Here is a 26,100-nt window from a genome sequence, read left to right on the forward strand (position 1 = left end):
CTACATTATTCACAGTGGCCAAGACATGGAAATCACCAAAAAGTCCTTCAATAAATGACTGGATAAAGATGATATATAGTCTGTATTGAATAGACAAATTGAAATACTGCCATTTGTGACAACATGGATGGACCTTGAGAATATCATGCTAAGCAAAATAAGACAGAAAGTTAAGAACTCTATTTCACTCACATGCGGCATATAAAATGGAAACTCGGACACAATAGTTACCAAAGGGAAGAGATAGTAAAGGATCAAGTGGGGATAAATGGTGACAGAAAATGATTTGACTTTGGGTGGTGGGCACACAATGCAATATACAGATTATGTATTATAAAAAACATGAAACCTATGTGATCTTATTAATGAATGATCACTTGAAACCTATGTGATCTTATTATCCAATGTCACCACAATAAATTTAAGAAAAAGAGTATATTTTAACTTATATCAAATTGAGCCAAGTTACAAATATGAGTATTTTAAATATAAAACAGCATTGATTAAGTATATAAGGAACAGAATAAATTACTCACTAAAAAAATGCAGTAAAATCTACCATTCACTATCGAATTCATATTTATAACTATTTTATCAGCTATTAGTTGTTTTGCCCTGCTATAGACAAAATCCTAGCTGGTTCCCTTTTGATTTCTCCCATGAATATTTATACTTTAAAATGAAAAGAGAATTATATAAATTATTTTCCCCCCTCCAAAATACATAACAAAAGATTACTACAGAATGGCCTTCACGATTTACTACTGTGAAAGACTTGAGGTATTACTACCCTGGATCATCTATCCCAGCGGTTCTCAACCTGTGGGTCGCGACCCCGGCGGGGGTGGAACGACCAAAACACAGGAGTCGCCTAAAGCCATCGGAAAATACATATTTATTATACAATACATTTAAAAAATATATATGTATTTCCAATGGCTTTAGGCCAAAACACCAGGGGTCGCCTAAAGCCATCGGAAAATACATATTTATTATACATTTTTAAATAAAATATGTATTTCCAATGGCTTTAGGCGACCCCTGTGTTTTGGTCGTTCGACCCCCGCCGGGGTCGCGACCCACAGGTTGAGAACCGCTGATCTATCCCATGAAGATAATCTAGAATAAAACAGGTAAAAAGAAACTTACTTTATAAAGTCACATTTAGGTACGTGAAACATCCTCCCCCAATTCTTTTCTGTGGAAGACAGGTACCAAAGCCCAGATGCCGCGGAGACAAAACGCTGAGCGCACTCGGTGTAAGACAGTGGCGGTCGTGCCCGAAGCCGGCGGCAACCCCAAACGTTAAGTCCGCAAGGCGCGTGCCGGCGCGGGGTCAGGGAGAGCGTGCGGCACGGAGAGAGACTCTCTGCGCTGCAGCTGCCTAGTCGTCGCGCCCTCTGCTGGCGGGAGGACCGCACTGCACCTCCCCTCCGAGGGCGTCCTCTTCCGCCAAGAGGTGTCGCAGTGCCACAAGTTTGTGAAATTTCGGACTCAAGGGAGAGTTTGCTTTAACCCTGGAAGGTGAGGAAGGAAAATGGTCCTGGTTGTCAAGATCTTCTTTGGAACCAACTGTGTTCTAATAGGAGAGGAGGGGAGAATCACTCGAGCCCTTCGTTCTCATTCATTCAAAAGCATTCATCTTCATGCACAGTGCTGAACATAACCCCCAAAGGCGAGATGAGTGGGGAAACTGCTGCCAAAGAAATGGCAAAAAGCACTGAATTAAGTGTACGACTAAGAAAACAATAGATGCGGAGTTTAAGGTTCCATAAGTGTTATAAAGCCTCACAATTTAAAAATGATATAATGAAAGTTGGGAGGAAAAAAATGGGACTTAGTGCAAATATGATTTTCATATCTATAATTGGGGTAAAATATTTCAAGCTGTTAAATGAAATAGAGATTTAGGACAGAGGGAACATGCTGAGAAAAAATAGAATCAACTAAAATCTGGTGGTAAACAAAAGGAGAAAAAAGAGGCCCTGGCTGATTGGCTCAGTGGTAGATCATTGCCCAAGGTTTGGAGAGCCAGGTTCAATTCCTGGTGAGGTCACCCAGGAGAACGGACCATGTGCCTCTCCACCTCTCCCTCTTCTCTTTCTCTCTCTCTCTCTCTCTCTCTCTTTCCCTCTCTCACCTCCCACAGTCATGGCTCCATTGGAGCAGGTTGGCCTCCGCCTCAGGCACTTAAAAAATGGCTCGGTTCAGAGCAACAGAGCACTGGACGGGCAGAGCATCGCCCCCTAGTGGACCTGCTGGGTGGAACCTGGTGGAAGCAAATGCTGCAGTCTGTCTCTCTACCTCCTCTCCTCTCACGAAAATTTAAAAAAAAGAAAGAAAGAAATATAGTAAGGACTCAATAGACAATCTAAAGAAATAGATGATTAAGGACACTAGGTAACATTATAATTATTATGGTAACCCAGAACAAAAATACAAACATTTCAAATGAGCAAAATACATACACACAACTACAACAAATCAAACAAGACCACACAGTGAAATAGTTGAACAAATTATGATACAAAACAGAAAGCGTAACAAAACAATATGACAGAATTAAGATCAAACACCTTACATAAATAAACATAAATGAGCTAAATCAGCCTATTTTAAAAACAGTTTTATATTGGAGCACAAAGCATAACACAACTCTATGTTGTATACAAGAAAATATATAAAATAAAGCAATTTTGAAAGTTTGAAAATACAAGAACAAAAAAAAAAATAAAAGAAAATACAAGAACAGAAAAGCTATACCAAGAATTGGCAAACGTAAATAAATCAAGGATCATAAACTTACTATTATCACAGGGTTGATTTCATGGTAGAAAGCATTGAGATTTAGAAAGGCATTTTAGCCTGACCTGTGGTGGCACCATGGATAGAGCTTCCACCTGAAATGCTGAGGTCATGGGTTCGAAACCCCAGGTTTGCCCTGTCAAGGCACATACAATAAACAAATCAATGAGCCACTAAAGTGAAGCAGGTATGAGTTGATACTTATCATTCTCCCACCTCTTTCTCTCCTCAATCTGTAAAATCAATAACTAAAATATTTTTTAAAAAGGCATTTTATAATCATAAGAGTTATAATTCACAATGAGAAAGACAGAAATATCTATGTACTGATTAACATAATTTCATTATTTAAAGAAATTATAAGCAAAGATTATAGAAGATACAAAAAGAATAGACAGTAATAATTGGTATAGTCCTTTCCAGATGAATGGAACAAGAGGAAAATATGGATAGAGAAGACCTAAAACTACAATGAATATGATAGACCTGAGATATCAAAGTCTGTACCCTGACACAGAGATGATATCTTTTCAAATGTCCTTGAAGACTCAGAATTATTGGCCATATTTTAGGCCACAGAGAAAATTTTAATATATACTAATAAGTAGAACCATATAGATAATATCTAATTATAATTTTAAAATACCTCAGAAATTAATGACAAAACAAAATAAGTCTTACTCCTTGGAAAATTGAAAACACTTAGACAACATTTGGATCAAAAAGGAAAACAAAAAACAAAATAGATGATTCCTAGAAAAGTATGAAAATGAAAATGACATATCAGAACCCATGGGGTTTCACTAGAATAGTACTAATAGTAAAGAATATGGTTTTAAATGACTGCAATTATTAAAAATTTATGATAAACTAAATTAATTAAACACCCATGTAAGAAATTAGAAATAGTACAAAATAAACCTTTGAAAGTCAGAAAGATATAGGTCATAAAGATAAAATTGTGAAAGGGTGATGTGTAAAACAGAAAAATGTAGATTTAAAACAATAAATCCAAGAACTGATTCTTTGAAAATAAATAGGTTAATTCTTAACTGACCAGGAAAAAGGGGAAAAACACAAATATACCAAATATGCAATGAGGAGAATCAACTCCAGATGCAGAGGGAAGTACTCTTATCTTGAGATGACTGTTCAGTTTTGTCAAATAAGTTAGAAAATCTAGATGACATAAATAATATTCAGGAGAATATAATTTCTCAAAATAGATTTTCAATGAGTTATAAAATGGTCGATAAAATTATAAAATGTTTTTATCACTTTCCATCAGTGATGTTCCCACTTTTCAAGCAGGTAGACTAAGACCTTGATCTGAGAGACATGACTCTGTGGGGGTCTGTTATCTTTTCCATCCTGTAGTTTGGTGCCATCCCCGGAGTGTGTGGGCAGAAGCAGCCTTGCTTCAGAACTTTGATCATGAGTACAGCTTTCAGTGACAACCTTAATGTGGTCTTCAGTGTGTGATCGGGTCATCAAAGCCAAATTAGTAGTTTACGTGGCAGGATCGGGAAATGAGTTTGTCTGTAATGAGAGGGTTTCGAGGGATTAGTAACCCTTTCAAGTTACCCTCTCTCCCTTTGTGGAGCAAAAACACTTCAGCCAGTACTGATGACAGTTGTGTGCATAGAACGGTAGAAAATAACTATGCCGACTGAGTGCTGAGAACTTTCAAATAAATCATCCCACTTCTCCCTAAATACACCAATGAGACAGGTGTTATTTTGAACGGAAAAATGAGACTCAGAGTGGTCAAGTAATTTGCTGAAATTACACAATTGGTAAATGGCTGAACTGTGATGAGGATCCAGGTCTCTCTGTCTGAAATTAGTGTGCTTTTTAATTTAGTAACTGCCTCCTGATGAGAAAGCAATTTAACTGGTGAGCACAACAGTGGTGCTACCCCCAGTAACTCTAGCACTGTATAGTTTATGGTACTCTACAGTTTAGTCTCTTCACTCCCACTGGAACTCCCCTGTCCTTCCCACTCTGACAAATAATGTCATTTATCAAGCACTTTCTCTGTACCAGGCTTTGGGATGAGTGTTTTACATATAGTATCTAATTTACTCTTCATAAGAGCTCTATAAGTTAGCCATCATCATCCTCATTTATAGATGAAGAAGAAATGGCAGTTTATAGAGATTATTTGTCTAAGGCCCTCACTACCTAAACTCAGAGCTTCCTAATGCTGTAGCCTGTTTTCTTAAACTCTGTGCCTTATTCCACAAGTCAAACATGAGCGGAGACCCTTTTCATTGTGACATGCCATCTCTTACAAGAAAAATACTTGTAAGTCTGAGATGACATTTTATTTCTAAAAACATTGCAGTAGGATTTATTATTCTTGACTGCTTCCTTAGATTTTATTGAGTTCCATCTTGGGATTTCTGAACTCAGATTCACAGAAACTTGTCCAAGATCAGTGTTGTGGTTTAGAAGGTTAAGAACTTTGAATCCAAGTGGAGGCTAAATGAGCCCCTCAGTTTGGAAAGGGAATGGGATAGTTGGCACTGCTCTTTAATTTCTTAGGTGTCACTGAAAGCCACAGAGGTGGAAACTCCAACTTTCACCAGAGTGCATTCTTGACTCTGGACTCTAGCGGAGGGCTGCCATATGCAGGGAAAGGAAAGCAGCACAGGATAACGCTCTCCACGGCCAAACCTCTCACAACCAGAAGAAATCAGCTCTCTGAAGCAACGCCAACACTTCCAGGTTTGAACCAGTAGCAATGAAATGTGAGAGAAGCAGAGAAGGTGGGTGGAAGGCTCTTTTGCAGGACACTGTCTATAACTAAAGCACGGTAGAGGAGAGAAACTGCATGTGAGTATCCTTGCAGATGGCAAAGGAGAGAAACAAGGGCTAAAATTTAAAAAAAGAAAACAAATTCCAACACAGATTCTTCATGCCTAAGAATTTCTGTTACTCTGGACCACGACCCCAGAATATTTGTTATCCAAGTTCCTGCAAATGTCTTGTTTAGGAAAGACTGGATTTTGTTTAAATTGCCATAAAAAAAGGGGGTAAATTTAGCAAACACAGATCAATTCAGAAAAAAAAGAAAGTAAAGTTACCAAAAAAAAAAAATAATGATGGAACAGTTGAGTCATGGGACCAAATACATTGCCATGAATTTTTAAAATGTAATGAAACAATGGTCTCTATAAATAAGAGCTCATAGCAGAGATTTAAGAAAAGATATGGTAGTAAAAAAAAGTGAACCCTGGGGTGTTTGTGCTCAAAAAATTAGTACAAAGGTCACAGTGGAAGTGGCACTTCTGATAATAGGCCCAGCTGAAAACAGAGTATAAAGCCTGAATGTCAAGACTTTGAGAAAAGAGAACAAATCTAAATGGATATGAACAGTTATAATTTTAGAGAACTTTCTGGGTGAACTGGATGGTACACCAGTGGAAAGGAATGTGCTAGTTGGTGTGAGATGTTAGGTATTTAAGAAGTTTGAGTAAATAAGAATTATATGGACAATAGGATTAGATAGTGTCTTAGTTTATTCAAGCTAAATATAACAAAATGCCATAGATTAAGTGGCTTATAAACAGAAATTTCTTTCTTTTTTTTATTCAATGAGAAGAGGGGAGGTAGAGGCAGACTCCTGCATGTGCCACAACTGGAATTCACCCAGTAAAACCACTAGGGAGCAATGCTCTGCCCATCTGGGACCTTGCTCCGTTGCTCAGCAACTGAGCTTTTGGTGCCTGAGGTGGAGGCCATGGAGCCACTCTCAGCACCCAGGGCCAACTCATTCCAGTCTCCTAGCCATGGCTGCAGGAGGAGAAGAGAGAGAGAGAGAGAGAGAGAGAGAGAGAGAGAGAGAGAGAAGGGGGAGGGTTGGAGAAGCAGATGGTCACTTCTCCTGTGTGCGTGCCCTGACTGGGAATTGAACCTGGCTATTCCTTTGCAAGCCATACAGTCTCTAGTACAACCATTTGGCTTTGCTATTGTAGTACAAAAGAAGCTATAGACAATATGTAAACAACATTTCTAAGTTTAAATAAAACTACATATAGACACTGAAATTTGAGTTTCATATAATTTCCATGCATCACAAAATAATATTCTTCTTTTGATTTAAACCATTTAAAAATGTAGAGACCATTTTCAGCATGCAGGCTGTATAAAAATAGGCAGTAGATTGAATTTGGCCTCTGGGCCATAGTTTGTGAACCCTTGATCTAAATAGGGCAGGGGCCTTGGCTGGTTGATTCAGTGGTAGATATCAGCCCAGCATGTGGAAGCCCTAGGGTTAATTCCTTCCCAGCCAAGACACACAGGAGAAGTGCCCATCTGCTTCTCCACCCTACCCCTTCTCCTTCCTCTCTGTCTCTCTCTTCCCCTCCCGCAGCCAAGGCTCCATTGGAGCAAAGTTGGCCGAGGTGCTGAGGATAGCTCCATGGCCTCTGCCCCAGGCTCTAGAATAGCTCTGGTTGCAACAGACCAAGGGCCCCAGATGGGCAGAGCATTGCCCCATGGTGGGCTTGCTGGGTGTATCCCAGTCAAGCACATGAGGGAGTCTGTCTCTCTGCCTCTTTGCTTCTCACTTCAGAAAATAAATAAATAAATAAATAAATAAATAAATAAATAAATAAGGCAGAGTGGTTGTCCCCATAATAGTTCCATTAAATTCACCAGTCTGACCTCAGAAAACATCTGCTAGATCCTGAAAAATAACAGTAGACTACCATTAAGTCAACCAAATAAAAGCCCCGGTTGCAGCTACCATAACAAATATGATACTTCCGCCAGAGCAGCCTCAGGTACATAACATGGGCATTATGAGTTAGCTAGTGAGTTATTTTTTATTTCAATCAGAACTGGTTGCAAGAGACAACAATCTATATTTACAGTTTTGCCCCAGGCCCACGTTAACTCTCTTGAAGAGATCCCTATGGTTTAGACAAATGGCTAGCTTGCTGTAGGATTTCATGACACATGGGCTGCAGAGAATGGGAAATAAACCCTAAAAAGATTCTGTAGTGTTCTATGGGTTTGGGCAAATGTATAATGACATATACCTGTCATTACAGTGTCATAAATAGTAGTTTCACTGCCTTAAATTCCACTGTGCTCTGCCTATTCATCTTCTTCCCACCCCTAACCCCTTGCAGCCACTGTTTTTTCATTGTGTTTATAGTGTTGTCTCTTGTAGAATATCATGTAGCTGAAATCATACAGTATGTAACCTTTTCAGATTGGCTTCTTTCATTTAGTAATGTGCATTCCAAATTATTTCATGTATTTTTTTTTCCACAGCAATATGTTTTGTTTTATTTATTTTTGTTAAGACCTACAATATAAAGTAGACATAAAAGATGCATTTTGCAGAATCGATTCAAAGAAATTCCTCCATAATTTGTTTACAAAAATAGCCAAAGGGAAAAAATTTTCCTTCAGAATCCAAGTGATTGAAAATGTTTCATACAGAGAAAATCATTTACTTCTGAACTATTCTGAAGTGTGAGGCATCACCACAAAGAAAGAAAGAAATTTGTCTCTAAAAGATTCCCAGTAAAGATAAATGGGGTGGTCACGTGATCGCCTTTCTTTTCTCTTTTTGCTTTTAGGAGCTTTCTTTTTTTTTTTTTTTTTAAATAAATTTTTATTAATGTTAATGGGATGACATTAATAAATCAGGGTACATATATTCAAAGAAAACAAAAAATATGGAACGCTTCACGAATTTGCGTGTCATCCTTGCGCAGGGGCCATGCTAATCTTCTCTGTATCATTCCAATTTTAGTATATGTGCTGCTGAAGCGAGCACTATTTCATGTCTTTTCATGGCTTGATAGGTCACATCTTTTTAGTGTCAAATAATATTCTATTGTCCAGATGTACCACAGTTCATTTATCCATTCACCTACTGGAGGATATCTTGGTAGCTTCTAAGTTTGGGAAATTATGAAGAAAACTGCTGTAAACATCTCTGTACAGGTTTTAGTGTAAACATAGCTTTTTACCTCTTTGAGGTAAATACAAAGGTGCTCAGTTGCTAGATTGTATAATTAGAGTCTTTGGTTTTGTAAATATTAGTTTTACAGACTATAATATTTAGGCAAAGAATTGTTCATAGTATTCCTTTATTATTCGTTTAATGTCCATGAAACCTGTAGTGATGTCCCTTCTTTCATTTCCAATTAACAATATTGTCTTCTCTGTAATTTTTTTCTAAGCCTTCGTAGGATTATTGACTTTATTGCTCTTTTCAAAGGACTATCTTTTGGTTTCATTGATTTTTCTCTCCTGGTATTCTGGTTCCCTTCCAAACACTCTCAAGAGTCAATCTTCCCTCTGTTAACACATTCTTTCAATAGGCAACCAAAGTGATCAGATTTAATTTTTTTTTAATTACATTCATATTCCAGCTCTTCCCACTTTTTACACATACACTATCTTCCTTGGGCATGTGGTCCCAGACATTCATGGCAGTAATTTTCTGACTTGACTTCTATGGGGGCTAACATTCTCCAGTTAATTTTCGTTTCAGAAAGTAATTAATTTCTGAGTTCTAGGATTTTGTGTACTGGTCATATGTATACTATTTAGTATCTTACATAAAAATACCTTTTGCAATAAAGATTTTAGAAATTATCTCCTATCATTTCTTATATATTTAATTATAAATTCAGTGATAGATTACTGATTTATTTAGTGGTTTATTAATGATCCTTAAGAACTTAAGGTTCTTTTTCTAGTCTAATTACTCCAAATAATGATTGTCCACAGTTTACTCTTATATTCTAAAACACCCATTCTTAAACCACAGGATTGTTTCCTAACAGAGAGCATGAGAATCAAGATGAAAAGTGTAGAACACTCATGTATTTGTGCTTAGGGAAATGATAAAGATGACTTTGGGGAGAGGATCTGAACAGATATTTCTCCCAAGAAGACATACAAATGGTTAAGAGATATATAAAAAAATGCTCATCTTCAGTAGCTATTAGAGAAATGCAAGTCAAAACTACAATGAGATACCACCTTACACCTTTTAGATTGGCTATTATCAACAAGACAGGTAATAACAAGTGTTGGAGAGTCTGTGAAGATAAAGGAACCCTCATTCACTGCTGGTGGGAATGTAAACTGGTACAGCCATTATGGAAAAAAGTACGGTGGTTCCTCAAAAAACTAAGACAAGAACTACCATAAGAACTACCATAAGACCCAGCAACCCTTCTGCTGGGTATCTACTGAAAAAACTTGAAAGCATTGGTATGTAAAGACACAGGCATCCCCACATTCATTGCAGCATTATTCACTGTGACCAAGATGTGGAAACAAATTGTCCTTTGATAAAGCACTGGATAAAGAAGATGTGGTATATATACAATGGAATATTACTCAGCCATAAGAGATGATGACATATTGCCATTTACAACAACATGGATAGACCTTGAGAACATTATACTGAGTGAAATAAGTAAATCAAGAAAAGCTACGAACTATATGATTTCACACATAAGTGGGATATAAAACTGAGACTCATGGGCATAGATAAAATTGAAGTGGTTCCCAGGGGGAGGCCATTGTGGAGGAGTGGGTAGGGAGAGGAGGACAAGTATGCAGTGATGGAGAGTGATTTGACTTTGGGTGATGGGCACACAACATAATCAACAATTCAAATGTTATAGAGATGTATACTTGAAACCTATGTACTTTTACTGATTAATGTGAGCCCACTAAATTTAATTTTCTTAAAGAAAAAAAATTACCTTAGGGAAAATGATAACCTTTCCTCACCTCCTACCATTCACTACATCTCAAGGTAAGATGGCTGCTCTGCTACTAAACAGTACCATCATGTGAAAAATTGCAAGAATTAAAGAGCATGTCTTTATCAAAATATCTGTAATTGGGACCTTCACAGAAACAGAACAAAAAGTACTAGTAAATTATTGTTTTCTCAGAGGTATCCCTCTTTCTTTCTTTACCTTCATTTCCTTTATGTAAAACTTCTTCCTTAAGCAAAAACATAGTTTCTTACTATTACAAAACAGTTAAAAAATTGAATTTAATTTGTTTCCATCCATTTGTTTCTCTTTTCTATGATGCTTAGCTCTTCCTAGAAAGAGCTGTTTGTTTGTCTGAACATCATCATCCCACTAAAGAAAAAAAAATCTGAAACGTCTTCTTCAAGTCTAGTTTAATTTGTTCTCCTGTTAGAAGTCATAAAGTGACTCTCCTGCATGCCTCTATGCTTTCTTGAGTGAGAGAAGGGAATGGAATTGAAATCATTATAGAGTCATATAATCTTAGGGTTCAAAGAACCTATAAACCCCACCACCTTATTCAATGCTTAAGTCTTTCTACCTAATCTATTTCACAATATTGGGATTTCAGGATGCTAATAAATTTTATCTCTCTCCCACTTTGAGTTTTGAACCTGTTGTGACATAAAAAAAGTATGATATTGTAATAATATCTTACTTTTTATTATAACTATATATTTGTAATAACTATATATTTGTTCTTTGACATTGGTTCTGGCACAAAGCTTTTTTTTATGATTTTAATTTACGTGTTTGCATAGATTCAGGTGTCCCACCAAATATATTGCCCCCCACGCCCATGTTCTCCTCGGATATCCCTTCCCCACTTCCCTCCAGGATTTGCTGTCCTGTTCTCTATAATACTGTTATATTTATATAATTTCACTAATCTCTTTCGCTTCTCTGATCCCATCTTCTCTTCCATTTTCCCTTTGACCACTTTCCCTCTGGTACATTTGATCCCTCCTCTGCCTCTATTCCATTCCTCAGTTCAAATTGTTCATTAGATTCCTCAAATGAGTGAGGTCATATGATATTTTTCTTTCTCTGCCTGGCTTATTTCACTTAGCATGATAGTTTCCAGGTCCATCCATGTTGTCACAAAAGATAAGATTTCCTTCTTCCTCATGACCATGTAGTATTCCATTGTGTATATGTACACAATGGAATATTTTTAATCCACTCGTCCACTGAAGGACACTTGGGCTGTTTCCAGATCTTGGCTATTGAAAACAATGCTGCTGTTAAACATGGGAGTACATTTCTTCTTTTGAATCAGTGATTTGGTATTCTTAGGATATATTCCTAAAAGTGAGATAGCTGGGTCAAAAGGAATTCCATTTTTAAATTTTTGAGAAATCTCCATACTGTTTTCTACAGTGGCAGCACCAGTCTGCATTCCCACCAGCAGTGCAGGAGGGTTCCCTGTTCTCCACATCCTCGCCAGCACTTGTTATGTATTGTTTTGTTAATGAGCGCCATTCTGACAGGTGTGAGGTGGTATCTCATTGTGGTTTTAATTTGCATTTCTTTAATGATTAGTGATGTTGAACATTTTTTCACATGCCTGTTGCCCATCTGTATGTGCTCTTTGGAGAAGTGTCTATTCATTTGTTTTGTTCATTTTTTGATTGGATTGTTTACCTTCTTGGTGTTGAGTTTTACAAGTTCTTTATAAATTTTGATTATTAACCCCTTATCAGATGTATTGAAGAATATATTTTTCACTGTGTGGGTTGTCTTTTTATTTTGTATGGTGTCTTTTGCTGTGCAAAAAGCTTTTTAGTTTCATATAATCCCATTTGTTCATCCTGTCCTTTATTTCACTTGCCTGTGGAGATACATCAGCAAAAATATTGCTCCGAGAGATATCGAAGAATTTATTGCCTATGTTAGCTTCCAAGATATTTATGGTTTCATGACTTACATTTAAGTCTTTTATCCATTTTGAGTTTATTTTTGTGAATGGTGTAAGTTGGGGATCTAGTTTCAGTTTTGTATGCAAGTACCTGTCCAAGTTTCCCAACACCATTTGTTAAAGAGACTGTCTTTACTCCACTGTATGCTGTTACCTCCTTTGTCAAATATCAATTGTCCATATAGGTGTGGATTTATTTCTAGGTTCTCTGTTCCATTCTATTGATCTGTATGCCTGTTCTTATGCCAGTACAAAGCTGTTTTGAGTACAGTGGCCTTGTAGTATAAGTTGATATCAGGAAGAGTGATACCTTCCACTTTATTCTTCCTTTTCAAGATTGTTGAGGCTATTCGTGTTCTTTTTTGATTCCATACAAAGTTTTGGAATATTTGTTCTATATCTTTAAAGTATGTCATTGGCATTTTAATAGGAACTGCATTGAATTTATAGATTGCTTTGGGTAATATAGATATTTTAATGTTTATTCTTCCTATCCATGAACACGCTATATATTATACTTCCACTTGTTTGTATCTTCCTTGATTTCTTTTATCAGTGTTTTATAATTTTCCGAGTACAAGTCTTTAACCTCTTTGGTTAAATTTACTCCGAGGTACTTTATTTTTTTTGTTGCAATAGTGAAGGGGATTGTCTTCTTAATTTCTCTTTCAAACAGTTCATTGTTTGTGTATAAAAATGCCACTGATTTCTGAATATTGATTTTATATCTTGCCACCCTGTTGAATTTATCAGGTCCAGTAGACTTTTGACTGAGACTTTAGGGTTTTCTAGGTACAGTATCATATCATCAACAAATAATGATAGTTTCACTTCTTTTCCAATTTGGATGCCTTTTATCTCTTCTTCTTCTCTGATTGCTGTGGCTAGAACTTCCAGAACTATGTTGAATAAAAGTGGTGAAAGGGGGCACCCCTGCCTTGTTTCTGCTCTTAAGGGAATTGCTTTTAATTTTTGCCCATTGAGTATGATGTTGGCTGTTGGTTTGTCATAGATGTTGAAGTATGTTCCCTGTATTCCCACTTTGCTGAGAGTTTTGATCATAAGTGGGTGCTGGATTTTATTAAATGTTTTTTTCTGCATCTATTGATATTATCTTGTGGTTTTTATTCTTTCTTTTGTTTATGAGTTGAATTACATTGATTGATTTGCAAATATTGTACCAGCCTTGCCTTCCAAAAAGAAATCCCATCTGATCATGATATATGATTTTTTTCATGTATCGCTGGATCTGATTTGCTAATATGTATTTTGTTGAGAATTTTAGCATCTAAATTCATCAAGGATATTGGTCTATAGTTTTCTTTCTTTGTAGTGTCTTTGCCTGGTTTTGGAATGAGGATTATGCTTGTCTCATAAAAGGAGCTTGGAAGTCTTCCCTCCTCTTGAATTTTTTGAAATAGCTTGAGAAGGATAAGAGTTAGTTCTTCTTTGAATATTTAGTAAAATTCACCTGTGAAACCATCTGGCCCAGGACTTTGGTTTGTTGGGAGTTTTTTTTGATAACTGTTCCAATTTTATTTGCTGAAATCGGTCTGTTTAGGTTTTCTAATTCTTCTATATTGATTTTTGAAAAATTATATGTTTTGAGGAATTTGTCCATTTAGCCTAGGTTGTCTAATTTTATGGCATACAGTTCTTCATAGTATTTTCTTACAATCCTTTTTTATTTCTGCTGTGTCAGCGATTATTTCTCCTCTCTCATTTCTAATTTTATTTATTTGAGTACTCTCTCTTTTATGCTTGGTGAGTTTGGTTAAAGGTTCATTAATCTTGTTTACCTTTTCAAAAACCAGCTCTTGGTTTCATTGATCCTCTGTATTGTTTTTTTAGCCTCCATGTCACCTATTTCCACTCTGATCTTTATTATTTCCTTCCTTCTATTTCCTCTGGGTTTTACTTACTGTTCTTTTTCTAGTTCTTTTAGATGCCGGGTTAAATTGTTTATTTGAGCTTTTTCTAGCTTCTTAAGGTATGCCTATAATTCTATGAACTTCCCTCTCAGGACTGCTTTTGCTGTGTCCCATAAATTTTGAGTTGTTTTATGTTCATTTTCATTTGTTTCCAGAAAATTTTTTATTTCTTCCTTGATTTCATTGTTAACCCATTTGTTATTTAATAACATCCTCTTTAGTTTCCAATTTTGAGTGTTTTTCAGTTTTTCTATTGTAGTTGATTTCTAGTTTCATGCTATTGTGATAAAAGAAAATGCTTGATATGATTTCAATCTTCTTAAATTTGTTGAGACCACTTTTGTGCCCTAACATGTGGTCTATCCTTGTGAATGTACCATAAGCACTTGAAGAGAATGTATATTCTGCTGCTTTGCGGTGAAAGGTTCTGAAGATATCTATTAAATCGAGTTGATCTAGTGTGTCCTTTAAGCCTGGTGTTTCTTTGTTAATTTTCTTTCTTGAGGATCTATCTAGTGCTGTTAGTGGGGTATTGAAATTCCCTACTATTATAGTATTGCTGTTGATCTCAAACTTGATGTTCATCAAAATATGCTTTATATATTTAGGTGTTTCTATATTAGGTGCATAGATATTTATATTGGTTATATCTTCCTGTTGGATTGCTTCTATTATCATTATGTAGTGACCTTTTTTATCCCTTACTACAGCCTTTGTTTTAAAGTCTATTTTGTCAGATATAAGTATTGCTTCCCCAGCTTTTTTTTTCATTTCTTTTTGCATGAAACATTTTTTTCCATCCCTTTACTTTCAGTCTATGTGTATATTTTGTTTTGAGATGTGTCTCTTGTAGACAGCATATGTATGGGTCCTGTTTTCTTATACACACAGCTCCCCTATGTCTTTTGGTTGGAGCATTTAATCCATTTACATTTAAGGTTATTATTGATATGTAGTTGTTTATTGCCATTTTATTCTTTACATCTACTTTTCTCTTTTACTAGATATTTTCCCCTTTTGTTCTGTTTATAGCCCGTTAACATTTCTTGTAGCATTGGTTTGGTTGTAATAAATTCTTTGAGTTTTTTTGTCTGAGAAGCTTTTTATTTCTCTTTCAATTTTAAATGATACCCTTGCTGGATAGAGAAGTCTTGGTTGTAAGCTCTTGTTTTGCATTACTTTAAATATTTCTTGCCATTCTTTTCTGGCCTCTAATGTTTTTGTTGAGAGTCAGATGTCATCTTTATGGGGGCTCCTCTGTAGGTAATTGACTGCTTTTCTCTTGCAGCTTTTAATATTCTTTCTTTATCCCTTAATTTTTGTATTTTAATTATGTGTCTTGGGGTAGGCCTCTTTGGGTTCCTCTTTAATGGGACTCCATGTGCTTCTTGAACTTGTGTGATTTTTTTCCTTCATCAATTTAGGGAAGTTTTCAGCTATGATTTCTTCAAACAGGTTCTCTATTCCTTGTTTTTTCTCTTCTCCTTCAGGAACCTCTATGGTGCAAATGTTGTTTCTCTTCATGTTGTCACAGAGATCTCTTAGAGTTTCCTCAGACTTTTTGATTCTCTTTTCTTTTTGCTGCTCTGCTTCCGTGCTTTAGTTTATCTTGTCTTCTAAGTCACTGATTCAATCCTCAGCTTCATCCATCCTGCTTTTAATTCCTTCTAGTGTGATCTTTATTTCTGACATATTATTTGTCATTTCTGATTTGGTTTTTTTTTATGGTTTCAATGTTCTTTTTGATGCTTGTTATCTCTTTATTTAGGTGCTCATGTCCATCCATTGTTGCTCTAAGATCTTTGAGCATTCTTACACTCATTATTTTAAACTCTGCATCCAGTAATTTGGTTATTTCCATTTCATTCAGATCTTTTTCTGTGGATTTCTCTTGTTGATTTACTTGTGTTGCACTTCTCTGCCTTCTCATTTTGTCTGTGTATAGACTCCTCCTTTGGATGTGTTGTTTGTGTAGCTAGCTAAGTCTAGGGTTAGTGCTGTCTGCCTCCAGTTTCCAGTTGTGTTGTTTCTAGTACTTCTTGGGTTGGCATCAGTTGCTGTCTGGAAACTGCTATGGGCTGTTTGGTCACTGTTCTTTTTGCTATTTGTATTGGCATTTTCTATATCTTGACTGGGTCAGGTATGAGGAGCCCTTCCTTAAGGTGTCACTCTAACAAGGGTCATTAGGCCCTGAACTGATGCTCTCCATATCTGGCCTCTGGATGTGCCCTCCCTGAACCTTCTTGGCTGGAGCCTGGCACAGACCAGTGGGGGTCGTTGCCTATGACTGGCCCTTATTTACCTTTTTGGAGCAACAGGTTATCCAGATCCTGTGGCTGCTGCTGCTGAACCAGGTATCATTGTTAATATCAACTTAGGCTGGCTTTTATCTACTTTTGGCCTGGAGGATGTTTGTTTAAATGTACTGTAAATCAGGGTTTAGGTTAGATATTGGATGTGGCTTGCCCCTTAGTTTCTGGTGTCATTCTATTCAGCCTTCTTTTTTATTTTATTTTATATTTTTCTTCTTTTTCAGCCCTCAGAAGGGTGTGGCCACAGGAGTCCAATGGGTATGGCCTCTGTGTTCCTGAGGTCTGTCTGCCACCACCGCTGCTGCTGCCTTGGGCTTTCAGGCAAGGGAGTTGCTGGCTCCGGCCTGCAACTGCAGTTGCTGCGGCTTCCATCTTGCCTCCATGGGTGGGTCTGCATGTGCGTGCCCGGTGTGCAGGCCTGGGCTGTCCCCTGGCCTGCACTCTGCCCCCACTGGCAGAACTGTGTTCATGGGCTTGGGCTGCAGCCACAGCCAGCCCCCAGCTTCTGCTCCCATGTCCCACTGCTGTCTGCCCTCTGGTGAGCACTCAGCAATGTGCGGGTGGCAATGTAGCTCAGACCTCAGCACTCAATACTGTATCCCTGATGGGCTCCCTGCTTCTAAGTGATTCTTTGTTCTGACTGCAGCAGGAGAGCTTTGGTTTGGCTGGTGACCTGCTTCCCTTTGCTGGTATTGCTGGTTCCAGAAAAAATATTCACTTTAGATTTGGGGAGTGACTCAGCCTAGGGGTTAGGGCAGCTGTCCTTCAAAGTGTTCCTTCCTGTGCCTCCTAGATTACACTCTCTTCCCGCTACTCTGGTCCTCTCAGCTCTCCCTGTCCCCTGGAGTCCCAGGTGGGTAGTTGTGAAAGAGGTTTTTTGCTTGGTCCCTTTAAGACAAATCCTGGGTCTAAGAAATTTGTCTCTTTCTTGCAAACAGTATTCTGACTTGTTTCACAGCTAAATATTGTTTGTATGTCTCTTCTAGGCTCTGAGGCTGCAAGCTGGGGCTTTGATCCTGGGGCCCAGGACCCTCCTTTCTCCAGTAAACCTCCCTGCCACACAAGTCCCTCTGGGCCGTCACTCACTTCTGGGAGCTGGGCAGCCCTCTCCACGTTTCCATTTTTCTTACCAGTCTCAGTGTGGCTTCTTTAGTGATCTTCGGTTATAGATTCCTCTTGGTTTAGCCCAAAGTTTGTTTTTCCAGATGATTGTTCTTAAAATTAAGTTGTAATCCACTTTGGTTCTGGGAGGTGGAAGTTGGAACATCTGCCTACTCCATCACCATCTTGCTGCTCCTACTCCTGGGCTTACTCATGTGGACACAGCTGGAAGCTCAGCTGGAGTGGTTGGAATGAACTGGAGAGCTGGGCCTTTCTTCATGTGGTCTTCTATCTCATGCTTCTTCAGATCCTGGCTTCTTCATAATTTCTTAAAAACCAGGAGAGAGTAAGAGAGCAGGAGCAGGTCCTTTTAAGGTTGCTCAGCAACAGAGGAAGGGTAGGGAGGGTGGGGAAGGAGCCAGGACAGTCTGGTGGTGCTGGAAAGCGGAGGGGTAGGGGTGGTGGTGTGCCAGTGCCACCAGAGGGGCCTAGTCTGTGGACTGGGCTGTTGGGCACCGAATAAATAAACAGGGTATTTTTGCAATCTGGATAGAAGTGCTGGGCCCAACCCCCAACTCCCACCTCACCTGCCTAGTTAACAACAGCTACACTTGATTCTTGTTTGTCTCACCCATGTTCTCCAGAAGAAGCTGGAAGCTCATTTCTTATTAGTGTAAAGTTGGATTTGAATGGTATGGTGTGGGTTGTCTTTGAGTTGCCTTGGAAACTTAATTGAATTGCTAATGGACCATGTTTTTTCCATAAAAAAAGGTGGATGCTCTTTTGGAAGCAGTGGCATTATGGCTAAGGAACAGTAGAGACTGTTTGCCGTGGCATCCTCCCGAACCCATCTGTGTGTGTGTGTGTGTGTGTGTGTGTGTGTGTGTGTATTTACATTGAAGTCCCTGTCTATCATTTATTTCAATTCCATATCTTTTCCTGTTTGGGACCTCGGTATATACTTGTTGTGACTGGGCCGCGACACTGGGCAAGAGGGGCACCTGGCATGGACCACAACAGGTGAAGGGTGCTAGATGTCAGGGTGTGGTGGGGAAGAGTGGCATCCGGTAACCACCCTGTGTGGAGGGAGGCTAAGAATAGGTAGGCCATCTACCCTGCAGCACAGAGGTGGGTCTAAGGAAGTTGGGGGGCAACTGGAGTCGCCAAGGAGGCCTTGGAGGACCCCAGTCAGTGGAGGAGAGCAAAGAGCTGGCATAAAGCTTTAAAACCCTTGGAATTTCCTCAGAGATGAGAATGATATAGCTGACTTTTGTTATGTTAATGAGGTGACTTTTGGAAAGCACCTAAGAATGGAGGATGGTAACCAGGGGAACCAACCCTGTGATTTGAGAATTAGAACTCTCAGTTTCACCTCTTACCTTGGGGAAGGAGCTGGACATTAAGTTCAATCACCAATAGCCAGTGATTTAATCAATGATAACTATGAAACACCAAAAGGAGGTTCAGAGAGCTGGGTTGGTGAATGTGTAGACATTCAGAGAGAATGATGTGCTCAGAGAGCTAGAGTAACTGTTTTTCTTGATTTAAATGGGTTTAAATTAATATAATTTTTCAAAACTGAAGAACATTTTCATGCTTTAAAAAATGTTTGAAATGAAAGCTGACATCTGAGAATGAAGAAGACCAAGACTGACTGAGCTGAGTTTTCGTCTCTCCTCAGATGGAACAGAGCTGCTGCTCATGGTAGAGCTGGAGGTCACCATCAGCTGACTTGCAGCATGGCTGAAACTTTTTGTTCTAAGCCACTGAAACTTTGGAGTCATTCATTACTGCAGCAAAATGGACTAATACTCATTCTTACCTCTCACACATTCTCAAATCTACCAGAATGTAAATTCCGTAGAAGTAGGGACATGATTTTATTCACTGCTGTTCCCCTAGGTCCAAAAATAGTGACTGGCATTTAATAGTTACTCAGTAGAACTTGCTGAATGAGACTTCTCATCTAACACCCTTTGGCCTCCCCTAGTCTCTCAGGTGCTAACCTTGCTTCTTATTTCACTGAGAAAATTAAGCAACAAGAAGAAATTCACTTCTTCTCCCACCACCGTACTTACCAGCAGACCTGCTTCTGATTCATTATTCACTATCTTCCACCGGTTACAGTAAAAGAAGTGTCTATACTGGTATCTCAAGCTGGTTCTTCTATCTATGCACCACATCCTCTGGCCTTTCTCTTATTCAAAAACTTTGAGCCAATAACAATAATATTAATAATAAATTTTCTCTTCAGCATTTTTGTCAGCATACTGCTATACCATAATTTCCTTCTTAAAACACAAACAGGCCCTGGCTGGTTGGCTCAGTGGTAGAGTGTCGGCCTGACATGCAGGAGTCCTGGGTTCGATTCGCTGCCAGGGCACACAGGAGAAGCGCCCATCTGCTTCTCTACCCCTCCCCCTCTCCATCTCTCTCTTCCCCTCCCGCAGCCAAGGCTCCATTGGAGCAAAGTTTGCCCGGGCTCTGAGGATGGCTCTATGGCCTCTGCCTCAGGCGCTAGAATGGCTCTGGTTGCAACAGAGCAACGCCCCAGATGGGCAGAGCACCGCCCCCTGGTGGGCGTGCCGGGTGGATCCCGGTTGGACGCATGCGAGAGTCTGTCTGACTGCCTCCCCGTTTCCAACTTCAGAAAAATAAAAAAAAAAAATTTTTTTTTTAAAACCTCACTAATTGTCAGGGGTTGGAAGAGGAGAGGATGAATAGATGAAGAATGGAGACTTTTTAGGGCAATGATGCTACTCTGTACAATATTCTAACCCATAGAGTGCAGGGGAGGTGCACGAGATTCATGCATGAGTCGAGTTAGCATGTAACCCCCCTTTCCCCTCCCCTACCCCTCCCATTCCCCCCCTCTCTTTTCCCTTCTCCTTTCCAAGGTAATCACAGCCTCAGCTTTCACATTCTTCATTTTTCAGGTGGGGAAAGCAAGGCCCAGAGAGGTTGGGAACCGGCCAGTCTCAAGACTAGTGGGAACCACAAAATACCTTTTGCTTCTTTCTCTGGGTCGGTAGTTGGCAAAACTTGGCTTGTGAGCCACATGCGGCTCTTTGGCTTCTGAGTGTGGCTTTTGCACAAAATACCCCGTGTGGCGGGCAGGTACACAGGGGTGTAGGTTGGTCAAGCAACAGAGAGATGTGCCCGCAGGATACCAGCATGGGGTAGGCGTGCGCTATTCATGCACGAGTTGAGTGAGCATGTGGCTCACCAGCCGCGGTTTGCCAACCACTAGTGTATGCAACCAAGAGTGAACCCTAATGACAGCTACAAATTCTGGGTGATGATGTGTCAGTGTAGGTTCATCAATTGTCACAAATGTACCACTGGTGGTAGATGTTGATAGTGGAGGAGGCTGTGTGTAAAGGGTGAGGGGAGTAATGAGCATATGGGAAACATTTGCACATACCACTCAAGTTTCCTGTGAATCCAAACTCTCTCTAAAAAATAAAGTTTATTAAAAAGAACTCACTAGTTCCACAACTCTTTCCAGCTACTGCCTTATAGTCTCTTCCCCCTTTACAGCACAACTCCACAAATGAGTTGTTTGTCCACCACCCACACTATACCCACTTAGATGTCAGTTACCCATGGTCAACACAGAATTCTTGATTCTGTCTCTCTCTCATAATCTTAAACCACCTTCTACTCACCTTCACTACCATTTTTCACTGAGAACTCAAGTCAAGGATATTTTTTAAAAAATATCCTTCATTCAATAAATCAAGCAAATTCTGTGGGCTTTACTTTTAAAATAGATCCTGAAAGTAAGCATTTCTCACCATCTCTACTGCCATCACCTCAGACCAAGCCCCCATCATCTCATTTGGGCAAATGCAGTAACCTGATTGCTTTCCATTTCTGCATCTCTTACCTCTATCTACTGGCTTACCCACTCACACCAGCCTGCATGCTGGTCCCAGGACATCAAGCTCATTCCTGCCACAAAGATGCTCTTCCACCCAAACAGCTACATGGCTGTACTCTCACTTCCTTGAGGTCTGTGGCCAAATGTCACCTTCTCAAAGGGGCTTTCCTTGATATCTTCTTTGAAAAAAGCATTATTCTCACCCCCATCCCAGGCATAATTTACTTACCTGCATTATTTTTCTTTGTAACATTTATCATCACAGAACATCACCATATATTCATTTATTTGCTTCTTGTCTGTCTGACACATCAGAACTTAAGCACCATAGTAAAGACAAGGAGTTTGTCTATTTTGTTCTCACTTAATGCCAATGCCTGTGCAATGTGTTTAGCACATAGTAGGCATTCAATGAATAGTAGGAGTAACAGAGTACCAAATATGAGATCAGTGAAAATGAATAATTCTCTTCTTTGTATAAAGCAGACAGACAAGTTAACCAACGTGGGGAAACAGGGGTTATAATAGGAAAGATAAGCATTTTTCAGAAAAACAAAGATAGGTGAGAAAATTAGAAATTAGTCTTGTCTTCACCATGATGAACTTAATCTAATCTTAACACAGATCTCAAATTCTTCATTTATCAAACAAGAAATAGTATATTTCACAGTAGTTTCAGGAAGAAAAAAAAAGAAAATAATTCAAATAAAAAGTTCTAAACTTCTTAGAAAAAATAAATTTCACCAATTCGAGGTATTGTTAAATCCTCATCTGGCCACAACAGATGAAACAGATATGTGGATTCCATGAATTTTTGCGCCTTTGTTCTATTTTAGTCCTGCAGGTGTCATAAAAAGGAAAAAAGAAAAAAAAAACTGACCTATTATAAAATTACCCCAAAATTTCTTATTTTGTTTCTGCTTTTAATTTTATCTATCTTTATTTTGTTTCATTTTGTTTTCTCAAACTCTGAAAGTACAACTTGCTGGAAAAAAATGTGAGGAAAGCTGACAGTTTTTCTTTTTTTTGAGGGGCAGAGTTGCCCAAAATCTAAATAAGCAAAGTGTTATCCTCCTCCCTCCTTATCTTTCCTAGGCCTCCACACTCAGAAAACAAGGCTACCCAACTTAATTTATGGAGGCCCATCTGCTCTTGAGAAGAGGCAAGTCCCAAGCCAAAGAGAAAAACACACTCTGCTCCTAAAAGAAAGGAACTTTATATTAGCTGGCTAATTGTGTCCAATTCTCTAGATTCATGTTTGAGAATACTGACCATCCTGACTTCTGAAACTGAAGATATGAGTACAGTCAAACCTGTGAACATATTGTATTATTGTGGACTCATATATACCACAATTGAGTATTTCTGAAGTAAAAGCCTAATGAAAACCAGTTGAGGCTGATACCATATTAATCTCATCTCTTCAAAGCAGAGCTCCAAAAGGGTTCACCATGCAATCATTCATTCTGCAGATACTCACTGAGCATCTATTATGTGCAAGGTACTTCAGTAAACACTGGGAATAAAAAGGTAAGTGTCATTTTCTGCCTCTAAATACATGTTGGAATGATTGGCCATGTCTCCAAAGACAACAGCACAGTTATGTATATAAATATGCAAATGCAGAGTGATGAAATAGTAACATTGTTTAAGAAGTAGATAGACCTGGGGATCTAGATGTGATACCACCCCTAAGTAATTGTGTGAGTGTGTGTGTGTTGCACAACCACAATGAGATCCAATGTCTTCAGTTGTAAAATGGAAATTGTGATAGTACACTGATTTCATCCAATTTCTGTGAGAAGTCATTAAGATAGATAATAAGTATGAAATGTTTAGCACAGTGCTTGCCATATAAATAGTATGTGTTTAATCAATGCTAGTGATTATTATTGATATTACTGAGACACAGAGGAGAGAGGACCCTTTCCAGAGTAGGGTTAAGGGGAGGTTTCCTTTAGGAGATGACATTTGAGCTAGATCTTAAAGAGTGAGTTAGATTTGGATTTAGGGATTTGGCAGGGACAACCAAGAAAAGAGCAGGTCATGTTGGGGGATTAGTGTGTAGTTGATTTTTTGTTGTTGTTTTGTTGTTTGTTCTTCTGTAGCAAAGACAGCATGAAAGAGAGTCGTGGAGAATTCATGTTGAAGAAATAGGTTAGGACAGACTATGAGTATCTTGAACGCCAGATTAAGGAATCCAGGCTTAATTTCACAGACATGATGGATATTCTGTGACTCTCAGTTTTGGATATGAAAAGGGAAAAAAATAACTATTCTTCAGGAAGAATAAACTGGAAGCAATGGATAAGAATAATTGAGGTTTGAAGAGCTACATTGGAAAGCTAGGTAGATGTCTAAATAAAAAATGGCATAAGCATGCCTACGGGTCTTCTCCTGTATCCCACTGAGTTCAGCTGGAGCCCAAGAATCCCTTCAGGCAGCCAGAGCTAATTGATCAGTGTTGGCTTGAAAGACAAACTGTGTTATTATTCACACCTAAATTAGAGTCACAACAGAAGAGCCAAGGGAGATTTTGCTGATATTCATCCAGCAAACACATCCTGCCCTCATATGGAAAGGGGGAAAAGGAAACTGACTTTTAGACAATCTCTGTGACATACAACAAGAATGGTCATCATAAGCTGCAAAATGAGAGCCAAGTCAATTTTCAACGATCACAGAGGAGAACTCTGCTTTTGATTCATATAAACCAATTGTGTTCTTCCAGTATTTTATATGCAAGGCAATTCACAACAGTCAAATAGTTCTTTGGGAGCTAGCCATGACAGTAGGGGAGAGTTATTTGATTCATGGTGGATTTGAATTTTCCACTGTATCACCTGTGCCCCATCTAGTAAAATATGGTGGAAATTACAAGCTGTAGAAATTCAACTCAGTATAACAATAACAGGATGCACCTGTAGATTTCATAGAATTAGCAGCAGCATTCTCTTAACCCCAGTTTGAGAGAAATAAGACTGTTTTCATAGCACCAACTGGGCCAAAATCTGAAATATATTATACATTTCTCAGTGGTGGAAGGGATCACCCATGGCAGATATCATTCATCCCTCCACTATCCATTCAACAAACATGTACTGAAGACCTCCATGGCTCCAGCTTCTCTTCACTGGTTGATTTGTTATCTGGGGGATTATCAATTTGACAGGTGGTCTGAAGTTATCTGGGGGCTTTTATGTTCCCCAATCCCCATAATTATATTGTGAATTCTTTGAGAGTAGGAACCCTATTTTTATTTGTCATTGCATCATCTTCCAGGCCCTGGGTAGAGTGGTTTATTCCTGGATCGTTAGTCTGTACTCACTGAATTAAATTATATTAAAGGATGCACCGAAGACTGCATGAACTATAAAAACAAGTAAATTGTGAAACTTTAATGGATATTTCAGGTCCATTTTTAAACAGTTAAGGTCAGAAAGGCCTGGGACACCACAGGACTGAGAAAACAATCTCTTACTGAACTGAACAAGAACATCAACCGTGTCAACCACAGGCCCTATTCACCACCTCTGGTCAGTATGTTGCCACTGTCCAGGAAAGCGAGAGTTCTCACCTTTTCAAACAGTGACTCTGAAACCACAGCTCAGCCCATCACTCTGCTAGAAGAAGAGTGTGAGATGAGAGAGCAAGGCTTCTTTTATGTGGTGCAGCGGGTAAGGCAGGGCATGGCTGACTGTTAAAAAATCCTTGAAGAACTCATCAGTCATTTTCCTTGTCAAGGCCCATCTCTTCTCATCTTTGTGTAGATTGTGAGAATCCCCACAGTTTAATTTCTTAGATCTCCCCTATATCCTAGCATAATGGTTTAATTGTAGGTGTTCAGTTAACCTCTATTGATGGATTACGTGATGGAAGTGAAATTCTTTTATCTGAGTCTTACCTTTCTCTTTCTTAGACTTCCCTGGTACAGATTCCAGTAAACAATAAAATGGTAAAGAGAATAACAACAGGAAAGAAAAGAAAGAAATCACATGATTCCTGAACCAAACAAGCATCCCTCTTGACCCTATCTCACAGAAAGTTGTGCTCAATTTTTTTAACTTATCCTCAAAACTCCAGAAGCCTTGAACAAAAAATGGGAATTTTATTCAAGATCTTTGTGGAGCCTGACCTGTGGTCATGCAGTGAATAGAGGCTTGACCTAGAATGCTGAGGTCATCAGCTCAAAACCCTGGGTTCGCCCAGTCAAGGCACATATGAGAAGCAATCAGTGAATAACTAAAGTGAAGCAACTATGAGTAGAAAGTTCTCGACTCTCCCCTTCTCTCTCTATAAAATCAATAAATATAATATTTTAAAAATAATAATAAATAAATAGCCC

At 38.7% G+C, this 26,100-nt stretch overlaps 1 protein-coding gene and 1 non-coding gene across 2 annotated transcripts in view; one reads left to right on the forward strand and one right to left on the reverse strand.

Moving 5' to 3' along the window:
- CREM (cAMP responsive element modulator) overlaps nucleotides 1–26,100 on the forward strand; it is a 514,873-nt gene that overhangs the window by 406 nt on the left and 488,367 nt on the right. The gene's annotated exons all lie outside the window — the stretch shown is intronic.
- On the reverse strand, nucleotides 8,496–8,602 carry LOC136407260 (U6 spliceosomal RNA). The gene has a single exon (XR_010751817.1). It is a non-coding gene; the product is annotated as a U6 spliceosomal RNA (small nuclear RNA).

This window comes from Saccopteryx leptura, chromosome 5 (genome assembly GCF_036850995.1).
Source record: "Saccopteryx leptura isolate mSacLep1 chromosome 5, mSacLep1_pri_phased_curated, whole genome shotgun sequence".
In the NCBI taxonomy this organism is placed as follows: Eukaryota; Metazoa; Chordata; class Mammalia; order Chiroptera; family Emballonuridae; genus Saccopteryx; species Saccopteryx leptura.